The sequence below is a fragment of the Lactuca saligna genome, chromosome 3, assembly GCF_052625555.1.
Source record: "Lactuca saligna cultivar CGN05327 chromosome 3, ASM5262555v1, whole genome shotgun sequence".
NCBI lineage: Eukaryota > Viridiplantae > Streptophyta > Magnoliopsida > Asterales > Asteraceae > Lactuca > Lactuca saligna.
Window position 1 is genome coordinate 160,967,613 of NC_136419.1, and position 14,314 is coordinate 160,981,926.

Sequence of the window (14,314 nt, forward strand, 5' to 3'; positions counted from 1 at the left end):
CTCCGCCACCCATGACTTCCAAGTTCTTATCCATCCCACTAAGGGATTCACCAGCCACGTTTTCAGGTTTCAAAGCATCAAGCTGAGCCTCCTTAATTTGCGTGGACAAGTGTGAATGGATAGTTAGAGTGAAAGATTTGACTCTACGACTAGTATATTCTTTCCGACTTAGAGCGTCGGCTACTACATATGCTTTACCCGGATGATAACGAATTTCGCATTCGTAATCGCTGAGTAGCTCAACCCACCATCATTGTCTCATGTTGAGCTCTTTCTGGTCGAAAATGTGTTGTAGAATCCTATGGCCCGTAAAGATCGTGCTTTTTGTACCATATAGGTAATGTAGCCAGATCTTTAGAGCAAACACACCTACTCCTAGTTCAAGATCGTGGGTTGTGTAGTTAACCTCATGTGTCTTCAGCTGTATCGAGGCATATGCGATGACTTTACCTCGCTGCATCAGAACACATCCGAGTCGTTGATTAGATGCATCGCAATAGACAATGAAGTCTTCTATCCCTTCGGGGAGGGATAGTATCGGGGCGGTGCACAAGGCTCGTTTGAGCGTTTGGAACGCTCTTTCCTGTTTCTCTTCCCAGTTAAAGGCCACGCCTTTCTGGGTTAGGGTTTTAAGAGGTTTCGCTATGCTGGAGAAGTTCTGAATGAATCTGCGATAGTAGCCAGCCAGACCTAGAAATTGATGAATTTTTGTAGGTGTCTTCGGTAACAACATGGCCCAAAAATTCGACTCGTCGAATCCAAAATTCACACTTGGAGAACTTCGCATAGAGCTTCTCCGCTCGCAATGTTTCTAAGATTTTACAGAGATGCTGACTATGTTCCTCCTTACTTCGAGAGTAGATGAGTATGTCATCAATGAAGACGATGATGAACTGATCCAAGTAAGGGCGACACACCCTATTCATCAGATCCATGAATACTGCGGGCGCGTTTGTTAATCCGAACAGCATTACTACAAACTCGTAGTGCCCATAACGAGTTCATAAGGCTGTCTTGGGAACATCCTCCTCTAACACTCGTAGTTGGTGATATCCGGATCGCAGATCTATCTTCGAGAAGTACTTAGCTCCTTGAAGTCGATCAAATAAATCGTCAATGCGGGGCAAAGGATAACGATTTTTAATGGTAAGTTTGTTGAGTTCTCTATAGTCGATGCACATGCGAAACGATCCATCTTTCTTCTTGATGAACAAGACCGGTGCTCCCCATGGTGAGAAGCTTGGTCGAATGAATACCTTCTTGAGAAGTTCGTTAAGTTGACTGGAAAGGTCCTGCATCTCAGCCGGTGCCAGACGATAGGAGATTTGGCTACAGGGGTAGCCCCTGGCACTAATTCGATTCTGAACTCGACTTGGCGTTGTGGTGGTAAACCGGGAAGTTCTTCTAGGAATATGTCGGGAAAGTCGTGTACTTCTGGGATTTTCTAAATGTCCTTCAGTTCTTGACTGGTATCGACGACATGTGCTAGGAATGCATGATATTCCTTTCTCAAGCACTTCTGGGCTTGAATGCACGAAATGATATGAAGGCTCGTACTAGGTTTGTCGCCGTAGATAATTAAGGTTTCGTTGTTAGGAAGGTTAAGACGAATTGCTTTTTCAAAGCACAAGATGTCGGTGCGAAGAAGACTCAACCAATCCATACCGATGATAACATCGAAACATTTAATTGCGACTGGCATGAGATCTATCTTGAAGGTATGGCCATCTAAAGTTAAGGTACAACCTACGTATATGCAGTTTGTACTCTCTGTTTTCCCGTTAGCCATTTCTATCGTGAATGAATTATCTAATGCACATGGTTTTTGTTTAAGTAGGTGTGCAAATTTGTGACTTACAAAACTTTTCTTGGCTCCACTATCGAAAAGTATGCAAGCATATGAGTTATCGAGGAGGAACGTACCAGTAACTATCATAGGATCAGCTACTGCTTCCTCGTGGCCTAGGGCCATAACTCTTCCGACTCCGCTAGCCATCCCCGCTTTAGGGCAGTTCCTCTTGTAATGGCCCACGTCGCCACATCCGTAGCAAGTTTGGCCCATACCGGCGTTAGGAACCTGGGCGGCTTGAGCAGTTGGAGTCTTGCAGAAACAGACTGTGTGTCCTTTCCTGTTGCAGTTAGAGCACTACATCTCCTTGCAAGGTCCGTGGTGGTGGAAGTTGCACTTGGTGCACTTCGGGAGAGTTCCAGCATATGTTTTTGCTAGTAAGGGGTTCGCAAGGACAACAGGAGTAACTGTGGCAACATTGATCGCCACAAGTTGTTGTTTCTTGGAGGATCCTTGTGAAGTCCCTCTTTTCCTCTTATTCCACCCCTTCCTGTTGTGGTCGGGGTTGGACTTTTGTGGTATGAGTGTAGGGATTGTTGGGTTCTGAGGTTTCCGGTGATCTTTGAGAGATTGTGCTAGTTCCTTCACACTATCAAAAGTGATAGGCCTGGAGGATAGCACAGTTGACTAGATCTGGGGCGATTGTCCCCAGATATACCTTTCTATCTTCTTGCTCTTGAGAGCAACCATATCAGGGCATAAGTTCGCCAGATCACAGAACCTATTTGTGTAGGTCGTGATGTTGGATCAAACCATTTGAAGACCCCAGAACTCTTGCTCGAGTTTCTGTACTTCGCCACGAGGGCAGTACTCTTTCATCAGCATGTCTTTCAACTTTTCCAAGCTGATGGAATACGCCACCACCAGAGTCAGATACTTAACATGGCCGTTCCTTCATGTTAATGCTCTGTCAGAGAAGGTACAAGCTACGAACTTGACCTTGTTGCCTTCTTGGCATCCGCGGATCTCGAAGACAGATTCCATCTTCTCGATCCACTGCCTTAACACCATAACACCCCTAGTTCCATTGAAGCTGCGGGGTTTGGCGTTCGTGAAATCCTTGTAAGTGCATTCCCGAGGGTGTCGATGGCTTTCGCCGTGGTTCGAGGGAGGTGCACCTGTTCTCAATCTACTAGGGAAAGGGGCGTTGATTGCTTACACAGCAGCTGCAACTGCTACTGTGAAAGTTGCCTGGAACATGTTGGCCTCGAAAGGATTAGGTGGTTGAACAGGTACAGGCGGTGGTGGAGGTGGTGGTATCGGTGTTTCGTTGTTTGGGTTACGCCTTGTACTTCTGCGTGGCGGCATTTTTAACTATACGTTTAAAAGATGATGACATGGATAAGAATACATGATTTATGAATGTGTCTCATGGACTAACTCCCCATAGTCGAACAACAGAATGAATAGAATGACTAACTGAAAATGACAGTAGTTGGATAATAATTTCCATAAGGTTAGATATCTGTCAATAATACTGGAATTACAGATGTATCAAGTTCGGGAAAAATGGCCTAGAAGTAGGCCCTACATCAACCAAGATGGAAAATTTTGACAGAATCAAGACTAGATCAAGACCTAACAGGTCTAAGATTTATACAGATAGGAAATTAGACCAAAGTTTTACATAAACTAGGTTATATCCAAAAGATGAGTCGACGATCTTCTCTCGGCGACGAGAGCTTCTTGCATGAGTCCTAGATCCCGATAGTAGACGTTCAATGTCCCTTATATGCCTGTCCGACTTTGCTTGCTGAGCTCGAAGTTCTCTAACTTCAGCTCGGGTTTTAGCAAGTTCCCTCTGCAAATTTGCATTGCGGACCAGAGTCCTTTCATGAGCAGACTCTAGTTGGCGAATGTGGACAGTGTTAACACCAGAGGTGGCGTCAACTTCCAAAACTTGATTGATAGTCGCCTGAGCCATGATCGTGTTCTGAGAAATCCTACGCACCATGATTGGTAGGACTCTATCAGCCGAACCCCCTTCAGTGAGGTTGTAGAAACTTTGTTCTCCATTGTAGGGAATGGGCTGACCTTGTTCCTGACTCCATTCAGTCAAGTTAATGGCCCACAAGGGTGTGGGTCCTTGAAACACAAGACGGGGGTTCAGGTTTGGGTTTTGAGCATTTGGGGGTAGGTTGTTGTCTTCTGGCTCCGAGTCAGAACTATCAGAAAAACCCTCAGCATGGTGATCATCCAAAGGGATTGGGTGATCATCTTCTGGTTCTGCCTCTAGCCAACCAACATTGCCTTGGTTTGGGAAGTACGGATCGCCATGGTGAAATCCAACCATTTTAATCTACGCGAGAAAAGCGATATAAGAAATAGCTAAAATAGACGAATTAACTAAGATAATTTCAGTAAGATCAAATACCCATATGGTATTTCTTTATGGTTATGTTGGTAAGTTTTTAGACTTGTTGCCACATCACAACCATTCTTGGGCATATGCTAAGCACTCCTCGGACCAGCATAGTTGATCAACCTATGCCATTCAACAATCGTAATACTTTTGTTCTTGTCATTGTGACACTGATTTTAGTATGAATGCAGGCACTTATACTTACTTAAATATTTTATTATTTATAAGTAAAATTCTCAGACAGAGTGTTTTAATCCCTGTGTATTTATAGTTAGTATATCTTTTATGGGTTGATATACTATATTCACTATAAACAAAGCTCTGATACCAATTTGTCACACCCCAAAACCACGAACGGTGGAAACGTTCAGGGGTGGAGGACGTCATCTAGAGTATCACAACAGTGTAATATAATAAACAAGCAACAACATCATCCATTGCATTATAAGTAAAGTTTTAATACATGTGTGTTCTTTCATTGTAGTAAGACACCAAAAATATACAATCAAAATAAAAGACAAGACTTGTCAGCTCCGTCTTCTCAAAACCTGGCCTCCATACCTATCTACTGATGACCTGAGAATACAAGTTATTTTGAAAGCAAGTATCAACTTTAAAGCTGGTGAATTCATAAGTATTTAAGTGTCATTGTCTTGTTTGTGAAAATCTGTTATGAAGGCCATGTAAATCGTTAAATGAAAATGTTGATGTAAGTATGAAAAAACCCTAGAAAATCCCTTATTTTCTATCAGTTTGAGATGTAGTCTTCTACCAAGACCCGAATGTTTGTTATGACTATGTAGTCTTCTACCAAGACCCGAATGTTTTGTAAGTAGAATTATAGTTTTTCCTTTCTATTGACTAGTACTAAAAGTGCTTAGTCTAACTCATCATTTATGTGAATATATCACAAAATAAAGTAAACAGTAAAAAGATAATCATGTAAGTATTATCCCTGGGTGACCAGGATTAACATGACATTGCTGAAGCGAAAGATAGACCCTATGGACATCCGAAGAGTGTCCCCTCATCCTCTGTAGCGGCAATAGGGTGGAGGGAGGGTTAGTCCCACAACAACGTTAACCTAATGATCCTCCGAAGATTCACATTTTATCCACTGTTGCAACAGTTGGACAGAGGGATGGTTAGTCCCGTCACTGACTACTAACTAAGTAACAACCTTAGACATCCGTAGACATCCATCGACCACTGGTGCTAATCAGTGGGGTTCGGAACGGTAAGTCCCGCCGAAATGTCCCATTGAACCGGGATAGGAAAGATAATTTACACAGTGAGTACTAATAAATCATCCTTATAGTTCTTAGTACAAGTATCCGGGTAAGTAAATATAGGATAATGCACCTATGTAGAAGTGTTCCTGTATGGTATTCATGTAAGTGTGTTCATGTAACAGGTAAGTATATGTAAACATATTCATGTATCATGTATTCCTAAGTACGTGTACTCATGTATCATGTAAGCTATTTGTATAGACTCATGAATGAACTAACTCTTGTGTGATTCCTTGTAGTAGGAATAATGTTTGATATCTTCTATCTATCCCTATGATAGTTAACTGGAAGGTAAGTAGTTGTTCAAGTAGATTTATACAGCCTCAACACACCAGGGTGTGGGAAACTGAACGAAGGATGAAAACTATAAACTTTATCATATAAATGAACATATGCGCATAAGTTTAGTTGATTCAAGAAGGTAAAATAATGGTTTTGCAAGTTATTTAGGAGTTTCGAACAATAATTAAGAATGACTTGCTGTCATTTTAATAAACATTTCAAAACTAATACTTTTGTTATCAAGGTATTTTAAGATAGAAAACCATTTTATGCATCACATTTTGTAGTATGTGAAATCTGCTGAATGAAAACACAGTTATAAAATACATAAGATTGATTTAATAGCATATTGTTTTCTACTTGTATTCCCCCCGTTAATTCATTTAAAATCATTCAAAACATTGATTAGGGGTATGAACTCACCTGTAGTTGGTGATTGGGATGAACTGAACGGTATAGGATTACTAGGTGTCAAGCGAGGACTTGTACACACACTATGATCCTAATGAACATATAATCACACATATATGCACTCAATTAGTCTCAAATCACTAATTGATAATGTTAAGACATCCTAGACATAAGAAACACTTTATATAAGTGTTTTAAGCCCTAAGGATTGCATCTAAGCTATTGTGGGACAAGGCACTTGTGTTTAGGGTTCCAAAGGACCCTATATGTGAGTTTACTCCCCACATACCATCACACATGGAGTTTACAGTTGTAAACTCTTGAGTTTACAGCCGTAAACTCCCAACCATGGGGGTATTGTGTGTTTTGAAGTCCCAAATGATTCCTAGAATTATTCCAACTTGGTGGTTAAGTCCTTGGAAGGGTTTAAGGTCTAGAAATACTCGAATTAGGAGTTTATGGCCCTAAGGCCATTTCCTTTGGAGTTTACGGTCGTAAACTCCATTGGAATGGTGTTCTTTTTGTTTTCAAGCATCAAGCATAGGTGGTATAAGTCCTAGGCTTTTATTCCAAACATATGAAGACATTAGGCACACTTTGGTGCCTTTTTTTCATGTTTACGGCCCAAGAACAAAGCCTTGGCTGTAAACTCTCTTTGATAAGTGATTTTGATGTGCTTAAGGCCTTAGATTAAATGGGGACAAGTCTTGATAATAGTCTTAAAGCTTTATGTGCCTTAAAACACCATTTTGAGTTTGAAAAGGGAGTTTACGGCCTAAGAAACTCTTGGGCCATGAACTCCCAAAATTGGGTGATTCTTGGTTGTTTTCTTGTCCTAAATACATATACAAATGAGTCTAGGGCAGTTGCATAACACAATGGTCAATCTAGGCTTTGTTTCGGGAGTTTACCGCCCAAGAACACCTTGGGGAGTAAACTCCTAAATCTAGTGATTTTGCCTTCTAAATCATGTTATGTACACGTATAAAGCTTTCTAACATTACGATAAAGAGTTACCCACGTTTTGGTATAAAAACCCGAAGATCCGTGAGAGAGAAAATGGCTTTTCTCTAGTTGGAAATGTGAATAATGAATGAATTTGGTTCAAAATTCTGTTTATTGTCCTGAGATATTTTTTGTAGAAAATATGTTTATTCCTGAAATGATCTCTAATAAAATAGAGTGTTGGAATAACAGTGTTGCACAAGACCCTAGTGCACCCACTCTCCTGATATTTCCTGAAGTGTAAACCCTGAATTACTCAAACATACGCGAAAAAGTCTGAAAATTAACTGTGACTATTATAACTTCATTTGAAGTGATATAGTTTGTACAGAATGGAAATTTCAGGTTGTCACAACAAACAATATAGTGCTCCCCATGGTGAGAAGTTTGGCCGGATAAAAGCCTTTTACAAGAAGTGAAGTTTACTGGATAGTTCATGCATTTGATATGGTGCCAAACGCTAAGGAGATCTTGTCACTAATGTTGCACCCGAGATTAGGTCAATTTGGAATTCGACCTATCTGACCGAAGGTACTCCAGGTAGATCTTCTGGAAATTTGTCCTGGTAATCGCACACTTGTAGTATGCCTTTCATTTCCTTGCCCTTGCCTTGCATATCCACCATATAGGCTAGGAAAGCGAAGCATTTCCTCTTAAAATACTTCCCTGCCTTCATGAAAGCGATGACCCTTAGGTTCTTCTCTGGTTTATTCAAATAAATCACAAGGGCTTTGTTTTTTGGTAAAGGCATTCGAACGAACCTTTCATAACATAAGATTTCCTCTCGGTGTAGTGATAACCAATCCATTATGATGAACAGATCGAGACTTCCAATGATCATTATCACTAGGTCGACATGGAAGACATAATTGTTTGTGGTGAGAAGGCAATTCGTTAGTATTTCTGAGGTACTTTCTATTTGATCATTTGATACTTCTACCGTGTATATGTAATTAATTTTGCATGATTTATGATTTACCATTCCTCTAAGCTTATGATAAATAAAGTTACTATCAGTACAAGTGTTAAATAATACAGAATCATAAATATTGTTGATAGGATACGTACCATTAACCACAGTTGGTTCCTAGCATGCATCTGCTTCACCCATCACAAATGACTTTCCTTTACCACCTTGGTTCTTCAGTTTAGGGAAATCCTTCTTGAAATGCCTTGGTTACATTCAAAGCAGTTTCAGCTCCCCCTATAGCAATGGTTAACATTGTATTGTTTGGGGCCTTTTTGCAAAACATAGAGGTAGGGTCCGTGAAATTGTAGATGTTGTAGATCAAGCAGTTTCCAACATAGTGGAAGTTGCATTTAGTACAATAGGGTAAAATTCCAAATTAGGGCTTTGTTAGATTGGGAGTGCTTGTGATTACGGAATTTGCAAACATAGGTTCTTGATTAGGCTTGATATGATTGAAGTTCCCTTTCGATTTCCCATGGAACTTCCTTTTTGTACTCCTAGCTTGGTTCTTCTTCTTTGGTGGGGCCATGGTACCTTGATAGATACACTGTTATGTAAACTAATATGCCAATTCCTTAGCACTATCGATAGTGGATGGTTTAGATGCACTAACTAGACCATGGACTTGTGAAGCTAGTCCCCAGATGTATGTTTCCATCTTTTTGTCTTACACCGTCAACATTCTTGGGTAAAGGTTTCCAAGATCATTGAATCGAAAGGTGTAGGCAGCCACCTCTGATCCGTGCATGGTCAGATTCCAAAGCTCATATTCTAGAGCCCAAATTTCTTATCGTCGACAGTACTCCTTGATCATCATCTGAATAAGAGGTTCGCAGCCAATGGCATAACCTTCATTGATTCCCATGGATTTTTCATGATTGTTCCACCAAGTAAGGAAAAAATCCATATTAGTGTGCAGGTAGGATACTTGACTTGACATTCATCAGGGGAATAGCCAATGTGAAATACTGCCTCCATCTTTTCTTTCCTAGAGGATAATAACCACCTCCTTCCATGTCGTATAAGGATCGAGGTTTATAGCCCAAGAAGTCCATGTATGAACAAGTTCCAGATTTTCTTTGGTTAAATACAGGAGTGTTGCAACCATTTCTACTATTCCTAATATTTTCATTCTGGGCAGCCTTGTATGTAGCTAAGATTATACCAATGCCTTAGGAAAGTAAAGTTTTCATTAGAATAGGAAAGATATAAATGGTGAGTTTGAGGCACTTATAATTGGTGGGGTTTCAATTTTTCCAACTAGAATTTATCCAAAATTTGGAGTCTCTCTTGATGTTTGAGTTACCGCTGGTGCACCTCTTTGATTGCCTCGGGGAGTTAGTGGTGGACAAACTCATAGATTTTTTTTCGTGGAGGCATTATCCTAATATGTTTAGATGGATGCGTTAAGTTGTTTTACACTATGTAGTCATAAACAAGTTGTATTTTATGATTGTGTATTAGTGTAATTTGTTTCTAAAATTTTTCAGATTTCCAAATCATAGAATGAGAGTTTTAATCAATGTTTTTAATAGAGGAATGATAGTATGCTACAAGCAATACAAATGACAAGTTTCAACGTTTAAAAAATATTTAAAGTAGTTTCATATATTTTAACTACCTGTTTTCGGTTACAATGGTACCAACTAAATAAGGTTAGAAATAGAAAAGCTTTACAAACTATCATATGAAAAACATGCAGTGATAAACACTTCAAAACAGAAGTTATTCTTCAAAAGTTATAACCCTACTCTAATGCACAATCCAACCTAGATGAAACATCTATTATGCAAAATACAAAATCAGATATAGGACTAGTTCACCAAATTGCTGCTAGATATGACATCGGACTTCTTCGGAAATAATTGCCTAATGCTCAGTTCAATCCATTCGACTCTTAGCAATCTGGATTTGGTATACTAGATCCCTATAATGGGCACCCATATTTCTCACCTCAATGCGAGTGGAACCTATATTAAGACAAAGTGTATGGATAGCCATACTTTCCACCTTATTCGCTCCACAAGTCTTTCATCATGCTACTCTAGTGTAGTAGAGCCTGAACCTTTAATGAGACCATCTAAGGATAAGACTCGATCAGATAGTTGGTTTCTCCAATTCATAAAGTAGGGGATTGGATCATTCTCAAGGTCGTGCACGATTAGTGTCTATGGCGGAGACTTAGAAGAGTCGCCAATATCAGATTATGGAGGGAGGTTAGTAATTTTCCTCCTACGAAGGCAATTAGGAATCCAAGATGGCTCATAGGGCGTAGTCCATTTCTCCAGTTGACCATAAGTTGGTCGAGAAACATGAGCAAGAGGGTCCATGTAGTATATAGGAGAAATGCTGATCCTCGGGGTCCTCACTAGTTATGGACCCTTACCAACATGACAATAAGGATGATAGTATGGCTAGGGAAAAGAGGATGGTGGAGTAGGCGTGGTGGGTTCCTCGTTGTTAAGACCCTCCTCATCCTGAATGGGGTCGTTATCATCTATTTCATGGGTATCCTGAAGTATGCCCTCATCATATGAAACTTTAGCCTCCTCTATATCATTGTCCTCCTCGTCTTGTGATAGATCCTCTTCCCCCGAGAGGTCTGTTAGGGTGGTTGGAGTGTTCTCAAGTAAGTATGGATCTTCGACTAGCTGTATCGAGACCCTTTGAAGCTCATCTGGGTCCGCAATATCCATCCAATTTGGATGCTCGTCAGGTAAATACGCCATCTACATAAAATGGTTTTAAGTGTGTTAGTACGTTTTTAAATGTATTAGTGTTGTAAAATTGTATAAGGGTTTTCAAGGTTTACATAAATTTTCTAAGGTACTAAGTATCTACAATGATTCTTTAGAACATTCTTCAATCTCTTAAACTCTCAACTATTTTACCGGCCCATCCATAAATAACATAGGTGTATGTTCCAGGTTTATTTGTGGTATGGCTTATGTATGATACTAACCTTAGTCGAAGCGTTTTATGTACATGGTTGAGTTGGTAGTTTTAGTTGAAGAGATGCTTAGACTTTTAATAAGTGTTCTCATCGCGGGTTAGAGTATATATATATATATATATATATATATATATATATATATATATATATATATATAACTTTTATATGTAATTATTGGTGATGTTTGTAGTATTATTATTTTTTGTTTTGTACTCCAAGACTACCAAGTACGGACAAGGGCTAGGCCAGGTAGTAATTGTCACACCCCGAAACCGAAGGCGGAAACGTCTCGGGGCGGAGGTGACTTCATGAGAATCATAACCAATGTACATAGTAAGCGAAGTAAAACACAAACATAAATATTACATAGATTTCATTACATCAGTTGAAAAGTAAAGTAGTACAAGTTTTCATAGATACATAGTTTCAACAAAAGAAAGACGAATCTTCTATGCATTCCGTCTTCGCCAAAAGAGATCATTAGGTACCTGTCTAAAGCGGACCTGAGAATACAAGCAGTTTGAAAATCAGCATAAAGCTGGTGAGTTCATAAGATGTTTACTTTGTGAAAATGTACGAGTTTCCTTTAGTTTACCGAAAAGTTATTATCCAATAAAATCCTATATTTTCTTAAAAGAGAAGTTTGATCGATTTCTAGGTTACACGGTTCTGGTTGTTTATCTATGATTTCAGGAAAGTCCCATACTTTCCTTATTGTATATTACTAATTGTAAAAGATGTAATGTTATTCAGTTTGTTACTATTTCTAGTTATATAAGTGTTACCCAGGAAAGCCCCATGCTTTCCTGCATGTTGATTTCTAATGTGAACGATGTTAAAGATGTAAAAGATGTACATGTGATTAAGTAATGTTATGTTATTGAACTTCGATATACTGATTTATTTCTTTTCATACCTATTGTATTAACTAGGTATTCTGAAAGTCTAATGGTATTATCTTGGAGTATACTATATACATATCTTCATATTCGTGTTCTTATTCTTAAACATATTCTTGGACTTATTCGTGTTCGTATTTGTGTTCGTTACTGTATTCGTTTCCTTATTCCTATTCCTATTACTATTCGTATTCGTATTCGTATTCGCAATCGTATTCGTAGTCGCATTCCTATCCCTAATCCTACTCCTAATACTATTCGTATTCGTATTCGTATTCGCAGTCGTATTCGTAGTCGCATTCCTATCCCTAATCCTACTCCTAATACTATTCGTATTCATATTCGTATTCACAGTCGTATTCGTATTCGCAGTCGTATTCGTATTCGTTCTGTTCCTAATTATAGTTTCGTATTCGTTCTAATCCTAGTTATAGCTTCGTATTCGTATTCGTATTCGTAATTAGTTATAAATGGAAATTAGTATAAGTTATTCTTAGATTATGAAACATAGTTTAGATTAGAACATTTTACCGAGAAATCTATGATTACTTTGAAAGCTAAATTCGTAATTCGAACTACTTGATAAACACAGTTATTGATATTAGAACATACATAATGAAAATGATTAAACTAAAAACAATAAGTTTGAGTACAAGATTTCCTTGTACTTTTGCTTGTATTCCCCCCCTGAAAACAGTGAAAACAGTCGAAAAAGGGTAGGGGTATGAACTCACCGGACGCGGAAAGTGTCGAATGGGATGCTAAACGTTGAACCGAGGCTTGAATACGAGCGAGGTTTCTATGTAATATTAAATAATACACAATATATATCTAATTAGATTTAAATAACTAATTAGATACACTTGAACAATCTAAGACGCGAAAACACTCCAAAATGGCCGTTTGAAGTGACCCAGGTGGTGTTTTAGGACATGAATGGCTAGGACTTAGAGTTTATTCTTCAAAGATAAACTCTTAGGGAGTGTTTACGGCCTAAACACCACATCCCCATGAGTTTACGGCCGTAAACTCATGGTAGGTGTTTTTATGAGGAAAATGGCCTTAAATCAAATAATGGGTGTTGCTAGGTTTGGCTTTTGGACATTTGAAAGGGATTAATTCATTATATGGATTAATAGAAGAGTTTATGGCTATAAACTAAGAGTTTACGGCCATAAAATCTTACCCACATCCATCTAAATTAATTTGAAGGCCAAGGATTAATCACATGTGATTCAACTAATTTTTACAAGGCTTTGGGTGAGTTTAGGGCTTCAAATGACATACATCTATGAGTTTACGGCCTAGGAGCATATGCTCTGGCCGTAAACTCTCATTTAGAGGGTTTATGATGTGTTTAAGGCTTCTAAACTTTTTTTGGTTGGTTCCCTAATTTATTCCAAGGCTTTTGGTGGTGTTGGATGGCATTCTAACACCTTAGAAGTGATTTTATACCCATGTTTGAGGAGTTTACGGCCCAAGCATATGCCTTGGCCGTAAACTCACATAAACCTCTCAAAATTGATGTTTAATGAGTTCCAAGTCCATTACATAATTTCTAAAAATCATAACTAGGGCTTGATTGAGTTTAGGGAGGGTTTAAGGGCTTAAAACCCCTTTAAATGTGAGTTTACGGCCTAGGCACCTTCAATGGCCATAAAATCATATACAATGCTTCAAGTTATAGTTTAAGGCATTCTAAGTCCATTCCATAAAGACATTTAGCCATGTCTAAGGTCCATTTGAGGTTTGCAAGGGTTTTGTTGCTCTAAAAACCCCATTTTCTTGAGTTTACAGCCTAGTACTGTTCTAGGGCCGTAAACTCATAATAATGGTCCTAATCAAATGTTCAAACTCGAATTCTAAAGCTAGAGAGGTTGTACAACAAGTTATGGAAGGTACCTCAAAGATTTGGAGCCTTAAATTGATAATTTGGACCCTTAACTTTGGATTTAGGAGAGAGGTTAGAGAGAGAGTAGAGAGAGGAAGAAAAAAACTTCAAATGGGTGCTTAAACACGTTTATATAGGTCCAAAGACTTGGACACGGAGGAATTCTACCCGATACTCACCTTAAATAGGGCTTTTGGTCGCACCCGATTAAGTTGTTGTTACGCGATATGGTCGAAACTATAATTTTTTTTTTCAAATTACTAGTTCGGGACGTTTTCACATTTTTCCAACATGTTTTGATACTTGCAAAGTCAAAATAAAGGTTTTGACTTAATTAACCTAATTTAGGACGAATTCGGAACAATTCGTTTAAGACGGGTTTTGACGGAATGGTTACGGC